Raw genomic sequence first — 20,761 nt, forward strand, 5'->3', positions numbered from 1 at the left:
CTTCACGTGCTTGGTAGTGAACCTAGAAGTGGACCAGAAGTACTTCTGGTCCACTTCCGGGTCCTCCAGAGAGTTCACGGGGGGGCCCCCTCACCCTCCTGGCTCAATGATTGGCCACGGGTAGAGCCCAGGTGCCCTCCCAAACCAAGGAGGCACCGGTCACTGAGCCAAAGGGGTGGGGGGGGCATGGCATGCTTCCCAGTGGACCCAGAAGTGGATGTACTTCTGGTCCACTTCCAGGTCTGCTGCTGAGCATGCTGGGGATCTGCCTGTGCTCCTGTGGGACACTCCATGCATTGCAGCACTCACAAACTGCCTGCTACCTAGAGGTATGTAGGAAAAATATTTAAAGATGTTGTCTATGTCCAAATCAGAAGCCTGATGCAAGTAATTGGTTTTGGGAGGAGAGGGCTGGAGGGTCCAAGGGAAGGGGGATTGTCAGGTCTGGGGTAGGTGGATAGGTCTGTGGAAGGAGGGAGTTTGTGAGTCCATGGAGGGTGGAGGGGGACTATCCTGTTGAGGGAACACTACAAATAGCTGACCCAGGGTCAGGGTGGTGGGAATAGTATAGCCATACAGAAGATATGGGAGATATACAGAAGATATGGCAGATATTTCCAACTTCAGATTACAATTTTTGCCTGGAAAACCAGCTAAGAAAGAGGAATACTTTTTTGCATGGAGAAATAAGTTCATCCTGATGCTTATCATTGGCAGTACTTTGCCAGGCAGTACCTTCCCTATACCAAAACATACCTTGTACTTTTGTGGCAAAGGTTATGGTATGTTTATCATAACAGTGAAAAAATAAAAGGTAACCATTACAAAGGTGCATAATTCAGCAATTACAGTTGTTTGTTTTTTTCTGACACCTCCTGCAAACAGTTATCACTAAAGTCAACTATAATTGGATTATCTTTTTTTGCACTGGTACTGTACATTAACAGAACAAATAAAAGGAGAAATAGTGCAGTCCCTTGTAATAAAGAAAACAGCAGCAAACTATTAATGCTCTTTGAAAAGAGTAGTTTTAACAAAGTAAGCAAGAATCATTTTCTTTGGTTGAGTGTTGATTCCCCAGTGTGCTCTCAGTAAGTAATTAGAATGGCCCAGTGAATGTCAGCATCAGCTTGTTTATTCTCATTATTTTATCATTTTAAAAACCCTCTAGGTGATGAGACATGCAGTATAGAACATAATTACCATTATTAGCATACTAATTGGACACAAAAATAGGCCAACTACAAGGTAGCCAACTGAATAATTTCACATTAATCAAACACCATAGTGAATAAGCCTATTGTTAAATTGACAGCTACCATAATTGGCAATATTTCGCCATGAAATATCAGAATTTCCTTGTAACATCTCTCTGATGCTATATAATTTAGTAATTTCCCATATTCCCACCTTTAACTTTATACACCTAGTTCAAGAAAACATCATGATAAGAATAGTTGTCTATTAACAAGTGGGCTAAGTACATAAAGACGTACTTGTTAGTATTCAGTAACAGATTCACATGATAAGAAAACAAAAGGGCTACCAATTTAGTTACTTGTTGCTTCAGCTTTCCATTCAGCATTAAATATTCATAAAAGTCCAAGATAACATTTTAAAACCTTTTATATTAGAGTCTAATTCACATCTCAAGGAACCATAGAAAACTGCAAGGCTAAAATAACTAGTATGATCTGCAACTTTCATGCTGTTAGATAATTTTCTGGCCTTATCTGGCTAATTTTTTATCTGTTGTGTTTGTCATGGTGCCATACTCAATTAGCAATAAGACAGAGGGTTAGAAAGCCACCACCAGAAGTCAGAGTTCCAGAAGTGCTTTACAAGTACCATGCAAGTGAGGAAACTGGTCCCAGTCGTTCTATACTCTGCAAGCCATAAGGGGAATAGAAGAGGAAAAATAAGCAGGAAAGTCAAAGAGAAGTAGAGAGGGGAAGGCATGAAGGGAAAACCCATGAGGGTTAAAGCCATGGTATAGGAGTAGATATGAGGAGTAGAAACAGATGGTGAAACAAGAGGAACAGAGCTAGGAAAAAAGGAGATGAAAGAAAAACAGTTAGGAAGGAAGGAACAAGATAAGAAAACAGAGAAAAGAGCTGAAGAGAAAGTAAGTAAGAAGAGAAGTGTGGTTTTGGAAAAATAAAGAGCAGTATCCTTTAAAAAAAATCCTGGTGAAAAGGAAACACAGTTATAGTGTTGAAACAGGCATGCTCCCCCCTCCCTCCCTCCCTCCCCCGCCCCCCCAAGGGCTTAAAAACTGTGGAGGTTGGAAAGAACATTGAAACAGCATGTTGAGGTTCATTTCTTTTTTATCTGAGTTTATTAGAAGCATGTTTCAGAAGCTCTCATGAAATCTACTTCATGTTTCTAAATGTAATCACATTTTGTACAAAGATTGGGACTTTCATGCAAACCATATAAAAGCTGCTGTAAGTCCATTTGACATCCAAAATAATTTCAGACCAAGTGTTAATACAAGAATGTGTCTGAGTGACTTGCATTGCCCCTTTCAAATATAGGTGGAACTACAGGACATCTGCATAAATGAAATCTTCAGGGCAAAAATTGCATAGGAAGAATCCCCAAATGACAGGCAACTAAAGAAATGAAAGGAAAATAAGTTAAATAAGCCAAGATGAGTACCATGTTTGCCTAATGACTATAGGAATACTTCGAATCTTTAGAGTTAGACTAGAACCACATAGAAATAAATAACTGAAATGGATTGGATGTGGTCCTTCTTGTGCTCTGCCTGACTTCATATTAGGTCTGTGTGAAGCTTTGGTTGCTGATTCAATTTGGCAGAGATTCAGCCTGATTTGGTGGCCGAATCTCCAAATCCAAATTGAATCAAGAGACCCTTTAACCTCTCTGAATTGAATCAGAGTCCTCTGAATTGATTCGGAGAGATTTGCAAAGATTCAACAATTCAGCCATAGACACAGCTTTAAATGTTTTTTCTACATACCTCGAGGTACCAGATGGTTCATGAATGCTGAGATGGTGGGGTGGATGCACAGATGGTGGGCTGAGATGGTCCCACAGAAGTGCAGTGGGGTCCCCAGCATGCTCAACAGCAGACCCTGAAGTGGACCAGAAGTCCATTTCTGGGTCCACCGGGGAGTGGGGGGGGGCACCCAACCACAATCCCCTGCTCAGTGACTGATGCCTCCTGCATCTGGGAGGCACCTGGGGTCACCCTGTGGCTGATAACCAAGCTGGGCAGATACAGGGAGGGTCCCCAGTGTGCTCAGCTGCAGACCTAGAAGTGTAGATGGTCACAGGGCTTAAATTGCCCTAAAAACAGCCTCAGAAGGTGAACTGACTTTAGATAGACCTAGGTTAGCACAATTTAGTGAGTGCCTTTATGTATTCACAGCCACAGGGCTTGGAAAGCCCAGCCACTTGCGCTAGCCCTGGTTATGCTGTTCCTACCCATCTGACACTGACCAAGCTATTTTTAGCACCCATGACTACCTTACCCCTGGACTAGGTAACTGCCCCCTGGACTGGGTAGCCTCCCCATGGACCCACTAACCTCTCCCCACACAGACCCACCAGCCCCACTGATCCCACCAGTCCCTCTGCCTTCCCTCAATCCCAAGCTACTTACCTGCACACGCCTTTCCTGGTTTAGGTTTAAGCAACTTAAAGTTAGCCATCTAAACCTAAACTGGATCCTCTGAATGTTTGTTCACACCCATACTCTAAGCCTTCATCCTGTTTCAATTGTCATGAATAAACAGTGCAGCTAAAGACCCTGAGCCTATAAGTTCGTAGCTTACTGTTGATTTGATTAAGAGGAGGAGGAACTTCATGCAAGGGGCAGCTGTTATTTGAAGCCTTACATTAACTTTTACTCTGTTATTTATTACTAAAAACTTTGGGCTTTTTTATTCTGTTTGTTTTTCACCGAACATCCACTAGAGCTTATGCTGAGGTTTATCTGGTTTATACTTCATGAATCCACAAAAAAAAAAAGCTTCTTTGTAGCCCCAAGCCTTCACTTTTTTTTTACTAATTCATTGTTGATAAATCAGATGATGGGTAAATCTTCACTAATGATCAGGGAGAACTGTTAATGTACTGCAGATTGTCTGAATATCCAATGTATTGATTAACTTATGTTTCACTTTGCTTCATCTGTCCTTTTTTAATACACTCATGATAAAAAAATATTTTTAAATCCAAGAAATTGCCCATAAGATATTAGGCAGAAACTATAAGGGACTAAATGGATTATCTTAAATGGCACTAAATCTAGTAATACATATTGGGTGCACAATCTCCATGATTTAAGTGTATGTATAAAGTTAAGCACATGCTAATATGTTTTCATTAATCAAAACATGAATTCAAAGCTATATATCTGGCAAATCTGCATGGTGCCTGATGGTATATTTTTAAAATAATATCTTTTCATCAATAATAATGATATTACCTCGCTTTACATTGATACCAATGAATGGACAGCACAGTATTAAAACACTTTACAGAGGAAGTATCATCATGCCTATTTTAGAGCTGGTCAAAATTGAGCCACAGAGAATTGAGGGGATTTCTGCCCAGTTGGGTCAGCAGGTAGGTCTGTACTATTGCTACTGATTATCGTGGGAATTACTCAAAAAATCTGCCAGTCATATAGACTGAGGAACAAACAAGAGAGAAAATAGAAAGAGCATCTAAAAAATATGCAACTCTTAATGCTTTCAAGTGGTAGCACAAATGGAGGAAAAATCCCAAACAGTGCTTCTAATTTTACCACTGCTATCCCACACTAGCTCATGTTGTAGACCTTGGATCAAACAATGTTTGATGGATTGTACTCTGGACAGTGATTGGCAGTCTGTACCCTCAATACATGCCTCTCCCTCACTTATATATATTAGTCTCACCATTCAAGCCATTGCAAAACATGAGAAGACCTGGCTGAGTATACAAACCATGTACAGATGTAGTATTTGTTCTAACCCTACATAACCACAGTGCATCATGTCTGCTGAGCTGTTCTTACACATTATATATATAGACATTACTAAGTGTTGTTTTCTTGTCTCCTAAATATATGAGTGCATAATGAAATCACCCTCCCCTTCCAAAAACAAGAAGCTGAGGATGTTACCTCATGTAATTTATAGTCAGTCACAATAGCCATAGAATAATATGCTGGGAGAGATAGTTATTGAATATATTTGAATAATGAATGCATTCAAGGAAATCCCAATCTTCTAGATATTCTACAACATTAAAAAAATGTGAATAAATTTATCACCATGTTCATTAGAAATTATTTGGTCAGCATTGCTCCTAGGTGTGTTAGCCAGAGATGTTTTCTAAGGGGAAAGCGTTTCTTTTCTTGCTTAGAATGACCCAATAAGAAATGTATATTCCAGTCAACGAGGTTAATGTACAAATTTCATAGCCATAGGGTGCATCTATACAAGATGCTTTACTGCTCAGTAGTGTAGTTTACTGTGCAGTAAGCATGAGATCTACACACGCACATGTTTATTGGACAGAAACTTTGCTACTTGGAAGTAAATTTGCTACCTGCAAATGCAAATAGCAAATCTACTCATGAGTACTTACTGGCCATGTCTACACGAGATGCCCACTGTCCAGTTGTTACTGTGCAGTCATTTAGTACTTGGTTATACACAAGTACTAAATGACTGTGCAGTAACCAGCATTGCTGCGCAGTAATGTCCTGGCACAGTTGCCTGGTGATGGTTACTGCTCAGTAGTTCATTACAGCTATGCAGTACCTCATTATTACTGTGCAGTAGTATCGCATCATGGTTCGTGCCTGGCAATGCTACTGTGTAGTACTAACAAGCTGGGATCCTTTCTTGCCCTAGGGCTGGCCTGCCTCTATATCAGCCCCAGCCCCAGGGTCTTTAAAAGCCTGCAGACATTTTGAGTCCTGGGGCACAACAGTAGGGAGTCCATGCCCTTTATGCAGCAACCAGATGCCATCCTTGCACCCAGGGACCCAGGCTGCAGCCATGCTGTGTACAGCAGCATGGGCAGCCTTCCAAAGCCCACACTCCAGCCTGGCACCTATGGTGACATGTCACCAGGGGAGGGCCCCTTGGGACACCAGCAGCCCATCCCATCAAGCTCCCCACCTCCAGCCTCCACCAGCAGCTTGGGGAAACCAGGCTAATGCCTGCTCCCAGGTTCCCTCTCAACAGCATGCAGGGAGATAGGAGACAGTGTAAAATTTTATTGAGCAGCCTGTGCCCCTGCAGCTAGGTGGGCATAGGCCTCACATGCTGAGGAACACATCAACGCCAGTGGCAATGTCCTGCTCAGCTGTCGGGGGCAGAGACGTGTAGGAGCAGGGCATAGTGGGTCAGGCACCCCTCAGTCCATGCAAACAGCTCCTCACACACTGCCAGGGACATATGCAGAAGGGACATACTCGGGGTGTAGCAGTGGCACAGAGAGGCTTGGCCCCGGGGTGCATCCCTAGAGAACCCACCTCCAGAGAGTGCAGGAGCATGGGTAGCTCCTTGTCTCTGTTGTCAGGAGCCCTGTACCCCCCTGAGCCTGGGTGCTATGGGATGGGCAGAAGCACAGGAGACTGGCAGGTTTGCAGGAGGAGAAATGTTGGAATTTGAGTCTGGAGCCACAGCAGCAGGTGTTGCCAGGAGCCTGGCCTTTTCTGGCCTGGGAACAGGGCTGCAGAGGCAAGCTGCCTTCAGCCAGCACCCAGCAGCCTTCTGGCCCCTGGGGAGCAAGAGAGGGGGACAGGTTTGGCTTGCCCAACTGACTTACCATGGTTTCTGGGCACCCATGTACACCCGACCCCCAATCTGAGGCTGGGCACTGCTCAGCTCCTGGTACAGAGCATCTTATCTTAGAAATGTTGCAAACTCTCACAAACAGCTTCTTTCTCATGGCTTTTCAGGCCCTGCAGCTGCACATGGGGAAGACGCATCAGATGGCAGCCAGGATGCAGCCTCAAGTTCACCAACGCCCACAGCCGGGGCCCTGAGGATGCAACAGATCTGCCAGAGGAGGACCCAGGATCGGACCTTCCTCCTGGACTGGCTGGTCATGTCGGTGGAGAACCAGCAGAGGCTGTTCCCCAACAGAACAGGTTGTGGGCAGAGTATGTCATCTGTGAGAATGCATTGGACTGGTGTAAGAAAGTGTGGGACTGGAGTGAGGAGGTGCAGGACTGGGCAGACTGGGAGTTCAGGGTGCCACTTCTGGCCCTGGAGTGTGAGCACATGGAGGCTCTGTGGGAGCAGGGTGTAGTCATGGCCAGGGTAGTGCATGCCATGGAGGAAGACTGCTGGGTCCTGGACATTGTCTTAGCCCTGGCCTGGCAGTTGTCTTTGTGCCTCCCATTGCTCTGCCCCTGACCCTAGCCCTTCCTGCCCCCTGGAAACCACCATCCCCTCAGAAGCAGGCCCCCTCATGGGACTGGGAAGAGGTCCAGCATGGCGGTCCATCAGCCAGGAGCCCCTGCCCCAGCCCACACCCCAGGTCCCACACCACCCATGTCCCCTGCCACCCAGCCCCTGCACCTGGGTCCAGCCCCACCACTCACCTCAGCTCCACACAGGCACAGAGCCAGAGCTGCCTCCAGGGGCACCAAGACCATTTGCCATCCCTGCTTGCCCTGGCCATCAGCTGCCAGAGGGGGAGCCACCTGAGCGAGGGGATCAGCAGCTTCCATCACACCTAGGCAAGCCCCCCACCCAGTGGACTCGCCCTGATGTGCGCACTCATGGGAGTATGACCAGAGGCTGGGGTTTTATCTACCAGTCCTCAGGCTCCACCCCTAGGTGCCCCCAAACCATGCCCCTCCACCCCAGGAGGACACACATACAAACCACATTGTAAATAGTTTGCATGGGGAACAGCGTGTTTTATTGTTGGTGGGTAAGGTGGGTGGTGAAGGTGTTCTGTTGTTGAGGAGAAAGCAGGGAGAGGTGTCTATTTTTTGTGAGGGCAATAAAGTGTTTTTCTGAGAACTGTCTGCAGTGAGCGTGGTGCTGGGGGTGGGTGGGGGAGTCCGTGGGTGGCTGTCCAGGTGGCCTACAGCGGGGAGTGCAGGAGGAGGTGGTTGGCCAGTGCCTCTCACACCAGGTACCCTGGCTGCCGGGGGCAGGTGTATGGTTTGGCTGGGGCCTTGGCAGGAGGGCCCACTGTAGCTGGTGCTCCTGCTGCCAAACATTCTCCACCTGCTGCACCTCCTCCACCCAGGTGTCACAGAAGAGCTCCCCGCAGACCTTGAAGATGTTATACAGAATGCAGGCTGTGATGATAACCCAGGGGATGTTGTCCTCAGTGAACTGGAGGTGGACAGTGAGGGTGCGACAGTGTCCATTGAGGCGGCTGAAGGTGCACTCCACCAGGACGTGGGTCCAGCCAAAGCACTGGTGGAAGTGGGTCTGGTGGGAGTCCAGCTGGCCAGTGTAGTTCATAAGCCAGGGAAGGAGCAGGTAGACAGAGCTTCCAACGAGGAGGGATGGGACCACCATGGTTCCCAGCTCGAGATCCAGCACCCCCGGCATGAAGTGCACACTTTGCACTAGGGCTGGCAGAGTACAGTTCTGAAACATGTGGGCATTGTGGGCAGTGCCCACCCAGCTGGCACTCATTTTACTGAAGACACAACAGTGATCAGCAATCACCTGGAACACAACAGAGTGGAAGCCCCACTTGCTGTAATAGGGGCAGTCACCATGGGCCGTGTAGGTGACTGGGATGTGGGTCCCTTCCAGGGCCCTGATGCACTGGGGGAAGCCCAGGGCACCAAACCCTACCACCACTGCCAGGGGGTCATGGATGTGGAGCACAGTACACTTCAGCATGTCCTGGAGATCTCCACACACCTCCAGGATGGCTGTCCCAGTGGTTGCCTTGCCCATGCTGAAGAGGTGGCCTGTGTAGTAGAGGCTGGTGGCTATAGACAGCTTGAGCAGGGCAATGGCCAGCTGAGTGCCTGCAGGGACTGATGCTGCATGGTGGTGTTCTGCTGCTTCAGGTGTGGGTGGAGCTTCTCCAGGAGGTCCAGGACAGATGGCCCAGGTCATGCAGAACATCTCCAGCCACTGCTAATTGTACCAGGTGTGCTGGATGATGTGGAGCCATCGGTCCTGGATGATCCAGTGGGCCCAGATGTGGTGTGTCTGGAGGCCCAGGAGGGAGAGGGCAGCCCCAGTGATGGCATCCTGGAGCCCATCATTGGTGTCCCTGCTGGGGTCCAGCCAGCAGGATGGGGTCCAGGTGGTAGTTGCATGGTGAGGCCTTGGGATGGCATGATGGGGTCAGGCAAGTGGTTGCTGCATGTGGAGGAGTTCACAGGGTCCAGATGTCTGTGAGCCAGAGGGCCAGCACAATGGCCAGCAGAAGTCCAGGGCACTGGGCATTGCTGCCAGGGGCTGGAGCAGTCATGGCACAGGGAGACAGAGGCTACAGATTGAGAAATGTCATGTGGTGCCCCCATGCTCTGCATGCTGCTCCTGGCCAGAAATGCAGCTGGCTAGGGAGCAGAGAGCATGTCTGGCTTTTAAAGATGGCCTCTGGACACAGGTAGCTGTGGCCAGAGCCTCCAGTTCCCCCTGATGGCAGCAGGGTTGCATTTCAGGGGCCCAGAATGAAGGAGTAGTTTGCTGCCAGGAGCAGCAAATCTTCTCCCACATCTCTGCACATGTAGATGCCTGCCCAGGACCATTTACTTGCAAGTACTTTACTCACAAGTAAACTGGTCCTGCATCAAATGCACATCTAAACTCACCCAGAGCCATTTAACTCAGCACTGCTTCTGCTTGCAAACTAATGCACTCTTGGATTGCCAGAAGTAGAATGGTGGTAGAGACTTGAACAATTTAGAAATATGTAAAAACTTATTTTATCGTCATCATCATCATCATTATCTAAGTGCTTTCCATCTATGTCTCTCAGAGATGAGTGTCTTTATTTCCAGTTTGCAGGTAGGGAAACTTGAGAGCAGCCACTTTAAGTGACACTGAAAAAGGAATAAGCTGTTGTCAATTTGGTAACAGAGCTTTAGTCTCAGTGAAAAGCCATCCTTGAAGTTTGGATTCAAAAGTAGCCAGTTGGAAATGGTATGATTTATACTTGAGTGCCTTACATTTAGAGGAAGTAAGGAGAGAAAGGAATCTTAACAAAGCAAAGAGAAAGCTACTCTATTCTGCCTCCTAGCACCTTTCTCTTTTGTTCATTCTCCTGTTTCCTCAAAAAACTTTGTATAAATAAATATATTAATACTATCTCTGTGTTGATGCTTTTATTTTAAATTAGCAGAGGAGTTTTACATATAATTATGGCATAGAAGGAAGCTATTGTTGAGGAACAAAGTAATTACTAACTCTAAGCCAATAGAGAGTAGAAAAAATTCAATCTCATGCCTCCATTCATAGGTTGTTTTTTACTATGAATGTAGTCTGTAGAGTTTTTCCCTCATTTTGTTTTAAGGTCAATATTCTGGGAGAACCTTATTTCTTCAGAATGTAGATTGGCCTTTAATGAGAGCAATGACTACTGTTGGTACTTCGTTGGCCAAAAACTGTAAATATGCTATTGTATTTCCTATTTACCTTGTGGCCTCAGGATTTCTGAGTATTACTGCTAATGTGTTTTGCATTCTATTAGCCTTCTATAAAATGTATGATCAGAGAGAGCATAAACAATATAGAAAGTAGAAGGCTGAGTTTAATTCTCTGCACTAGATTCTTTCTCTCTGTTCTTCAGAATAACACAGCTCCAAGAAAGGGTCCAGAGAGGGAAGAAGAAAGATATGGGGCAATCAGGATATTGAGAACACCTAAGCCCTAAGGCGATCATTTATGACAATTCTGAGAAACAATATATGTATCAATAGTGAAGGTCTTCTAAATCTTTATAAGGTGTCACAAATGGAAGAAAATAATGAAGTTCCTAACAGGTAGATACAAATGATCTGAATAGTGAAAAATAATGAAAATATCCTAAATTAGCCAAGAAGAGCGCTTGGGAAGAAAGAACAGACAGTTCCATACAGGTGGTATTATAGGGAAGACTGGCGGTAGAAAACCATAGATTGTTAACTATAGTTTTAGGTATTTCTGAAGGTACACTTCTGTTCTCTTCTATTCTAGCCTCTTCTATTCAGTTTAGATTTATATATCATCATCTTATATCACCATAGTATTTGAGTAGCTTTTAGTTGTACAGTAAGAACCTCACAAACATCTATATAGTCTTTTGTTTCTCTCATCATGCTCTTAAGGGGAGAACTGTACATTCAGCCGAATGATATTTGTTCTGGTGTGTGTGTGTACATGCATTGTGTAGCCACATCTACACAAGACGCTGACTGCTCAGTAGCTCATTATTACTGTGAAGTAGCATCATGTGGCATGAAGCGTGACATGACACTACTGCACGGCAGTAATGATCTACCACTTAGAGTCACCTGAAAGCCATTCAGCGACGCTACTGTTTAGTAACTCCAGTTACTGCACAGTCATTTAGTACTTACGTATGCAAGTACTAAAGTACTAAACTTGTGATTATACAAGTACTAAAGAAATGCTCAGTAGCTAGAGTTATTGCACAGAAGTGCCAGCCAACACCTTTTAAGTGATACTACTTCACAGTAGCCTAATATTGCCACATTAGTACTGTTAGTGCTGTGATGAGCTATTGCACAGTATTATTTGACTACTGAACAGTCAGCATCTCATGTAGATGTGCCTAGAGTAGTTTATGCTCTGAGGAAATCTTTCTAAGTTCTATGCTAATTGGACTTTCCTAAAAGTTAATGGCTTTATGCTTAGATACCCTGCATTTCTGGATAGTTGGGTAAAGATGAGAGAAAATAGAGAGTTCAAGGGGAGATGCAAAGTCCTCAGGGGAGTTGTGAAAGGTCCAAAAAGAATCAAAAGGCTTGAGAGAAGTAGGAGATACACAGACTCACTAAGAAGCTAGAATGAATGGCATGGTTGACTAACATGCAGGTTTGTCACCCTACTTTGCCTCTGAAGCAAGCAGTTCAGTACAATATGGGCATAATGTTTTGCAACTCAGTCTGGCATTTCTAAACAGCTTTACTCTCATTGATATTGAATTAATCCCAGTGATTCTACGTATGAAACAGAGCTTAATGTGTGGTGGTGAAGCTCGAGTTGTTTCAACAACTCACATTAACACACTTCCGGTCCATGTCCGGGTCCGCTGGGGAATGCACAGGGGGGACCCCCCCACACTCCCCCGGCTCAGTGACTGGTGCCTCCTGGGTCTGGGGGGGCATCCAGGGTCCCTCTTTGGCTGATTGCCAAGCCAGGGGGATACAGTGGGGGGGTCCCCTGTGCACTCCCCAGCAGACCCAGAAGTGGACCAGAAATACTTCTGATCCACTTCCTGGTTCGCTGCTGAGCATGGGGGGGGGCCCATGCTCCTGTCAGGTGCTCCATGTACCCCAGCATCGCAGCAATCATGAGCCACACTTGCTACCTCAAGGTATGTAGAAAAAACTTTTAAAGCTGTGTCTACATCCGAATCACTGATTCTCCGAATCAGCATCAAATCTTCAGATTCAGATTCGGTCGAATTGAATCAGGTACAGTGATCTGAATCAACGAATTGAATCACTGTCCCTGATTTGGGCCAAATCTGAATCAAATAGGGCCCACTTTGCACACCCCTACTATTCAGTGATTCATCATGGCTGAAGCTGGAATCACTTCAGTGACAATCTTTAACAAAAAAATAGAATGTCTTTTTAAAGATGAATATGATAGTAGAAAAGCCAACAATGAGCATGTCTACACATGCAAATAATCTGGGAGCAGTTTACTCTTGAGTAAACTCAAGAGTAAACTTTCCTGTCTACAGATTCAGGGATGTGGGAGCAGATTTGCTGCTTCCACTCCCTGTGCTCCTGCAATGGGCCCCTGCAGTAGCCAGAGGGAGTTCTAGGCTCCCCCTGAGTGCTAGCCCAGGGACCAAGAGATAGCTGTCTTCTGGCATGGGCTGGGACATTGCTCCCTGCCCCCAGGAGCTGACTGCTGCTGGGGCAGGCTCTGCCATCAGCGCCTGGGCAGGGACAATGTCCCTGTGCCCCAGCAGCAGGGAGCTCCCAGCACCCACTCTGTGATTGCAAGGTAATACCTGGGATATCCTTATCTCCCACCCTGAGTCCTGCAGTCACGGGGCCCAACTTGGGAGAGAAGGATCTCCCAGCCCAGGTTCCACAAATGTGGGGCTCAGGCTGAGAGAGACATCTCCCAGCCTGGGTCCTGTGATCATGTTGCGGGGCCTGGGAGCTCCCTGCTGCCAGGGCATGGAGACATTGTCCCCGCCTGGGCTCCAATGGCTGAGTCTGCCATGATAGCAGGCAGCTTCTGGGGATAGGGAACAAGCTCCTGTCCCCTGCTTCCTGGCTGACTGGGAGCACATTTGCTCCCGATCAGACATCTACATGTTCACTACTGCACAGTTACTAGTCACAAGTAAATTTGCTACTTGGATATGCAGGCAAGTACACCATAACAAATACTATGATGATTAGAGCCAATTACTGTGCAGTAAGTGTCTGCATGTGTAGATGTGGATGCTTACTTTACAGTAATTAGCTCTACTGTGCAGTAAAGCATCTTATTTAGATGTGCCCACTGTGAAAGAAATCAAGCTCTTTTAAAATTTCTGGTCAACTGTTTCACTTCTAACTGATGCATCAGAATCATCTGGTTTTGAATGTTCAGCCAAACAAAATGTATATATTCCTACTTTAGAAAATAACCTTCTCAGTTAAAGTTATTTAGAAAATAACTTTCTTTGTTTTGTCAAACTGTTCTCTTCTTTCAAACCTGGAAGAGAATGACACCAATGAGAGAGCTCCATTTGTGGACGTGACTGAACCTTTAAGCAATAATAATTTTATGCAATTCTAGTTATTCAAAGAAATATGGAGGACAAAATGCTGAGCACTGATACTTCAAGAGATCAAGCCAAATATCCAGTAATCTATGACAGTTTGGCTTTTTCTTGCGCATCATGGGCCAAAAAGCTCTCTTTTGGATTGTAATGAAATATATTTTCAACGTTCCTTTTTCATGCCAATTTTCAAATGAAGAGCATGTAAAGTAAGTCTGGCTTTTCTATGCCACTTCAACAGATTCTATTTATTGATTCTGCTGCAAATTGCTTCAATTCCAGATTTTGCTTTAGGCAGGAACATTCAAGACTGCAAAAACATGTAGTGTATCTTAGTGAAATATAAGAAGTCAGCAGATCATATGAAACACTATCATTTATGGAGAATGTTAGCATTTGACTGAAGCATGATTGAAAAATTGATTAAGAAAACCAGCACCAAGATAATTCGTTGAGAGAGCACTGGTGAGAAGGTGTTTTGAAAAGGTATTTTTATTTAAACAGGGTGTGGGGAATAGAAAGTATTCCCCTATAAGGTTCAATGGACAAAATCTATTCATCCTACAGTAAGAATTAAAAAAATATAGAGAGGTTTTTGGGAAATATGACCTTGTGATGAAATAATATCTCCAATGAATAATCCTGAAGGATATTCATGATCATTACCTGAACTAAAATATTCAGAACAAAATTATTCAGATTTTTGGGAATACAATCAAGAAAATCATTTCAGACTTCAAAGCTGCCAAGTATTATTCTGTTATACTTGACTGCACCCTAGACATTAGTAAACAAGAGCAGATGGCATAGATTATTTGATATGATTCTGCAGAGGAAGCAACTGAAGTGAGAAAAGACAGCAGTACAATCCAAGAATACTTCACTGGACTTACAAATGTGACAGGTTCTACCCATGATGGGAAGAAAAGGATTGCTCCTTGATCAGTTAAAAGAAAGGAGAATCTCATTCAGTAATTTTGAGTGATCAAACTATGAAAATGGGCAAATCTGAGAAGGAAACATCAAAGTTCAGAAGAGAGTTTGGGACCTTAGCAAGAAAGTGATTTAATGATAACTGAAACTATGTTTTGGGTTTTTCTTACATGATTTAAAGTATTTGCACCCTTGTTGCAGTCTTGTCACAGTTCTCAAATGTAATGTGCCAACATATGATCAACATGTTTCCAAAACCCTTACATTTCAATCAGATGGGAAAGCCTAATTGATGTGATGCGCATTTTTCAGTTCCAAATTTCAGAAGCTCATAGCATTCAATTACCAAAGGTTCAAACCTAACACTGATCAGTAGAAACTGAAACTCAAAGAGATGTCAAATTGCTGGCTCACAAAATCTACAACTATAAATTCTTAAGCAATGTGGTATTTTGGCATGATACACTTGTGAAGTCAACATTGCAAATAAAATGTTTCAGGAAGTTGAAGTGGGATATCAAACAAACTGCCTCAGCTAAATGCTTTGAAGGATTTCCTCGTAAACTACGGTTCTTATAAGGGATTCACAACCAATCCCGACTGATGCCAAAGAATTGACTGATGAGCTAGAAGTTAACATTTTCCAAAAGAAGAACAATGTAGAATACAAACCAAAACAAGAACATTTGTTTATGAAGCCCAGAGTTGAACTGCTAACTAATCCAGAAAAGAATTAAGATGTCAGATTTTTTCCATTGTGTTTTGGATACTGTGATAAAATCACTTGAAGAAAGATTTCTATGATTTGATGAGCACCATAAGCTTTCATTTTTACATGATATTGCTGAAACATTTAAGATCATCTTCCAAACTTCACAATAGCAATGTGTTGTTTTAAGTTTAGCAACAGAAGATCGACAGCCTGCCCTTTGACAAAAATGCCCTAGATCTTTGCAAGCTCTTGGCAGAAGGCTGAAATCCTGAACATGTCTGAAAACTTCATTGAAATTTCTGGCCTTTTGTCCTTTGTTTCCAAATGTATTCATTTTACTTTGGATTCTATTAACCTTGCCTGTAATCTGACATGAGTTTTTCAAAACATAAAAATATTGAGATATAATTGCATGCTATGATGCCTCGGTCTTGTTTTAATTTCAATAGAGACACAAATTATGGAAAGTATTGATTCGAAAGGTGCCATTCATGAGTTCATGTGCTAAAAAAAGACAATAGTAAAATCACTAAAAATGCTAATTACCAGTTCTATGTTTTTATGATAAAAAGTTTTAAACAACTGATTATATATTTGATTTTTTTTTAATCTCCCCTTTGCACCAATAAACAAGAGAAGTGAACTTAAAGTTCATGGAATTTTTTAGGGAGACTAGAGAATATGGGCCCCAGAATTTTTCTTTCATATAAATCAAATGGTATAGTTTAGCAGCTGAGATAAGAGAGAAAGTATATGAGCAAACCTACAAAGATCTAATACTTGTGTGGATGTGAGGGAGAAAATCTGCCTTTGGTTACATCGATGCATGTCAGTGTTTCAGACTGACTTCTACTGGTCTAACTATCTGAAGCATCTAGCCCTTGCCCTACATGGATTTCCTCGTATCATCTCCATATTAGCCATCTATCCATATATATTATACTTTATACTCTAACTTGTGCTCACTCTGTAAAGAGCACACTCTCTCCCCAGTCCTTCTTCCTGCATTTAAACTGACATGCTCTCTTTAATTTCACACATTTATTTTTTAACAATCTGTCCTTCTGTCCTAAAGTATCACCGTATTGTCAGCTCAAATTGTTATTGTTCATATTATAAGAAAATGGGAATGGATTATATAAAACACAGAGACAGTCCCATTGGTCTTGAAGTCCATTTTATTGTAATGAAGTCCCACTCTTAAAATTCTGTGATCTTCAATGTCCTTTACAAGTAACTTTTTATAAATTAATCTATAATAATCTAATTCTAGTCAGTTAAAATGGATAATTATGCTCCAATTATGATATTGGGAAAGGTTTTTACATAATACAGACTTTTATATAGATGGTTAACACTAATACTGTAGTTTACAACATACTGTATGAATCCCTAATTAAATGCCTAAGTAGCAATAATGGAAGTGGAACTATCAATACAGAGGAGATATCAATGATGTAAAGCATTAATAAAACGTTATGGTACCATTTAATCTTCTTTTATAGGTATTCCATTATGTCAGTGTGAAGAAGAGGCAGAAAAACAAGGAGAAGCAAAAAGTAAAGTCTACCTTTCATTCCACAAATGGGCCAGAGAAAAAAATTGTGAGACAGAGAAGAAGCTTTCAAAAATGAATTTAGCATTCAATGACTCCAAAGATAAATGATAGTTAAATAACTAGTATTTTATGGAATGTGTTAAGGGAAGCAAAAATAGTATCTTCAAAAGGGGGTATAAGTTTAGTAACGCGCAGACCAGAAAAGGAACAACTAAATGGTTGTTTTCCAGTTATAGGCTAACTGAGATGACTAGCAGAGTAAATATATAAACATTTATATTGGAAGTAAAAACTATTAACAAAGGTATTTTATTTTTAAGCCAAAACACAAACTTGGCTTTCACTGCTGTCCAAGGACCATTCTAGGCAGCTCAGCTTCTATCCTGACAGGACATCTACTCTGTGTTCTTTGGAAAGCTTCCAGTGTCCCCTGCAGGAAAGCAATCTGCCAATTTGCATATCAAAGCAAAGGAATAAGCCAACCCCAATAGACCTCTAAGGGGAAGTGAGAGTATATGGGAATTTTTAGTTTTAACAACTCTCAATAAAAAAGACCACCTCCATTCCTTTCATGCAACAGTCACTTGAAATGCTTTTGTAGCACATTTAAACTAAAACAAGTATTTAACCCTTCATATTCTCTTTGAGTATAATATAAAAATAACCATGTTCATACAATACAGAAAAAAGACTTTTTTCCCTGGAAAGCTAACTTTAGATCAGTTGTACCCAGACTAGTTGGAAAATCATTGCCTTTGTATTGCACACTTCTGAAATAAGTCAACAGTCAAACTATTTTTTCATGCTCTGTGTTTCTGAGCTGACATGTTTGTTTAATTTATATTTTTTTAGTCTTGCTCATTTCTCCTAACCTCCAGGGAGGCATGTATTGATGATCCTTGCCGGAGCCTCTGGAATAGGATTAACACTGAATGCCACTCTAAATGCCCATCATTGCCCAGTTGCTGGGGGAAAATGGAGCTATGGAAACTTGGTTGGTTTTAATAAATAAGAAATTCTTTATATATTCTTTTAAAACTGAATTAAATATGAGTAAGTGAATGAGCTATAAAATTCTTTTTCAATACTCAGTAAAGGTTAGATCCAAGAAGTAGTCTTTGTGTGCATGTGTGTATATGTGTGTGTGTGAAAGGAAATTCATTATTCCTCTTGCTCATCCAATACTGCTATTGGCAACCTTCCACCCTAAATATACAGAAGCTTAAGACATCAATAATACTGGAAACTTAGCAAATGATTTCAACTCCTATGCAGACTTCTCCTTTCTACTGTATATCACTTTTACATTTCAATTATGATATCAATTCACTTTGAATGTCTTTCAAGAATGGCAACTTTTCAGTTAGGATTCAAAACCAGCATTAATTCCATAAGCCGGTTGCTGCTAAATTTGTTACTACACAAAATGCAGTTGAAATCTACTGGCAATTGTACTGCCTTCTTCCCATGACATTTAGCAAACCCGAGACACATTATCATTAAAAATAGCAAAGACAAACAGTAACAAAAGATTCCTTAAAATGGGTAAAGAGTTCTTTTTAGCCAATTCTTATTAAAGTACAACCTCTAGCATGTGACATAGCCTTCAAATAGTTCAGGATTGGCGTACAAACTGTCAAGGCCTCTTGTCTACAGAGATTTGATTTTGGTCTAGCTGCTCTTGGATGCATAGCCAACAGGTATTCTAGAGCAGCTGTTCTTCCTCAGCACTAGCATTCAACCATACAGCAATCTTAGTGCTTGAGACTTAATGATTTAACACTTTGTAATCACTATAGAATGCTCTAAACAAGTGTTTCAAAATCAGTGGTCTGTGGTCCAACCCTGGCCTGCAGAGATGCCCAGGCAGGCCACAAATGTGGATACAGAGAAGGTTGGGGTTGGGTGTGGGGGTCATCAGTGAACCTGAATTCTTGCATCCAGGTATCTTGGATGTTGAATGAGTCTTGCTCAAGATGAATTACTGTTCTCCAAGACAGATATCTAGATTTTAATCTCGGATACAGTGAGTTTAGGAGATCTTCATGTATAGGCAGATGCAGATTACTTTTTATTTTAGTCCAGAATTCAGTTAAGGCATTTTTTCTTCTCAATGAGGGAGCATGTATGTTACTAAAAATAGGGAACTATTGAAGAGGGGATGGATTGGATTGTTCCTGTAATGATTCTAATTGCTTGCTTGAGTTGTACTTCAACCTTGTGACTAGGGACAGAAATTACAGATAAACCAGTATAAGTGATCAGAAACGAGTTCAAATCTGTAACAGAAGTTCAGTGTACCTAAACCACTTTCAAAATGGCTGCAACCACTTTAAGATAAACCCTAATGAATATAGTGAATGAATGAATATAGTATCAGGCTTAACTGATTTGGGTTAAATCAGTTTATTGAATTTCTGTCCCAGGCTCCTTCCAGATTCAACTTAACTCACAGTCTCCCAGCATCCCAGGATGCTTTGCACCTCCCAGGCAAACTCCCCCTTGCAAGGTGGTCAGGCTTGCCTTGGCCCAAGCTGACTGTGAGTTTCTGGAGTAAATTATATGGGTTTTTAACTTAGTTGCTATCATAGTTAAGTGATTTTTTATAGGACAGTGTTCTATCTAGGATGATTCCTAAATATTTAGTAGTACCATTATAACATAGGAGCTGATTTCTGAAAACAATAGTGGGTTGATAATGATCTTATTTATTGTTCAAGTGAAATGTAGACACTTCCATTTTCTCAGGGTTTGGGTGCAGACACCATTGTTTAAAGTAGGTATCTAAAGTATTCAGATCAGATGAGAGTATTATTTCTGCTCTGAAGAAACAAGATTGTTGCATAACAAGAGCTATGTCATCAGATCATATGAATTTTCTTGAAAAGGTGCCTGGGAGGTCATGAATATAAAGATTAAACAGCAGAGGTGCAAGGAATAATCCCTGCATGAGTCCATTATTCAACTGATGTGGCCTACTCTTAATGTTATCAGAAACAATCTGGAACTATTTATTGCTAAGCATGTGGTCTAGTAAATTAGCAATTTTAAGACAAGGTATGACATCCAAGAACTCTAAGATGAGTCTTTGTCTCCAGATTATATCATATGTAGCTGAAGACTGAGGAAGACTGCTACAGTTTTTAGTGACTTTTCAAAGCCATTTTCTATATTGGTAGTCAGGGCCATGATTTGATCACAACATCCTCTATTTAGTCTGAACCCTGCTTGCTCAGGGGAAATATGTTCATTTATGGTCTCAAAAATTCTATTTTATATATATATATATATATAGAAAATAATTTACAAAGGAGACAGGTAAAACCTTGCTTCCAGTGTTGTATGTGGATTTTCATTACAAAGTTACTTGAAAAAACTATATAAATAACATTGGGAACAGATAACAGGCTTCTTTATCTGGTGTGCCATCTGTTTGAAACTCCCATTCCCCATGGAGCTGAAACAAATTCCCAGACCATGATATTTGAAAAGTGTTGTAGTGGTATTCTCCATTACAATACTGCCTCATGAAGGATAAGTCTCTTGGGTAATATTACCTAGGATCCCTAACAGGAAAGAGTCTGTGCACGTGTTTGGAGAGGGAAATAGAAAAAGCCTGGTGAATTGGTAGTAACAAACCT

General features: G+C 42.3%; 1 long non-coding RNA gene across 1 annotated transcript in view; it reads left to right on the forward strand.

Annotated features, from left to right (window-relative positions):
• The window catches only part of LOC112550824, a 203,917-nt gene extending 195,945 nt beyond the window's left edge, over positions 1-7,972 (forward strand). The window contains exon 9 of the long non-coding RNA XR_003094852.1: positions 6,932-7,972. This is a non-coding gene — a long non-coding RNA (uncharacterized LOC112550824). The remainder of the gene's footprint in view (positions 1-6,931) is intronic.
• Positions 7,973-20,761: the final 12,789 nt, after the last annotated feature.

This window comes from Alligator sinensis, unplaced genomic scaffold, assembly GCF_000455745.1.
Source record: "Alligator sinensis unplaced genomic scaffold, ASM45574v1 scaffold666_1, whole genome shotgun sequence".
Classification (NCBI taxonomy): Eukaryota; Metazoa; Chordata; order Crocodylia; family Alligatoridae; genus Alligator; species Alligator sinensis.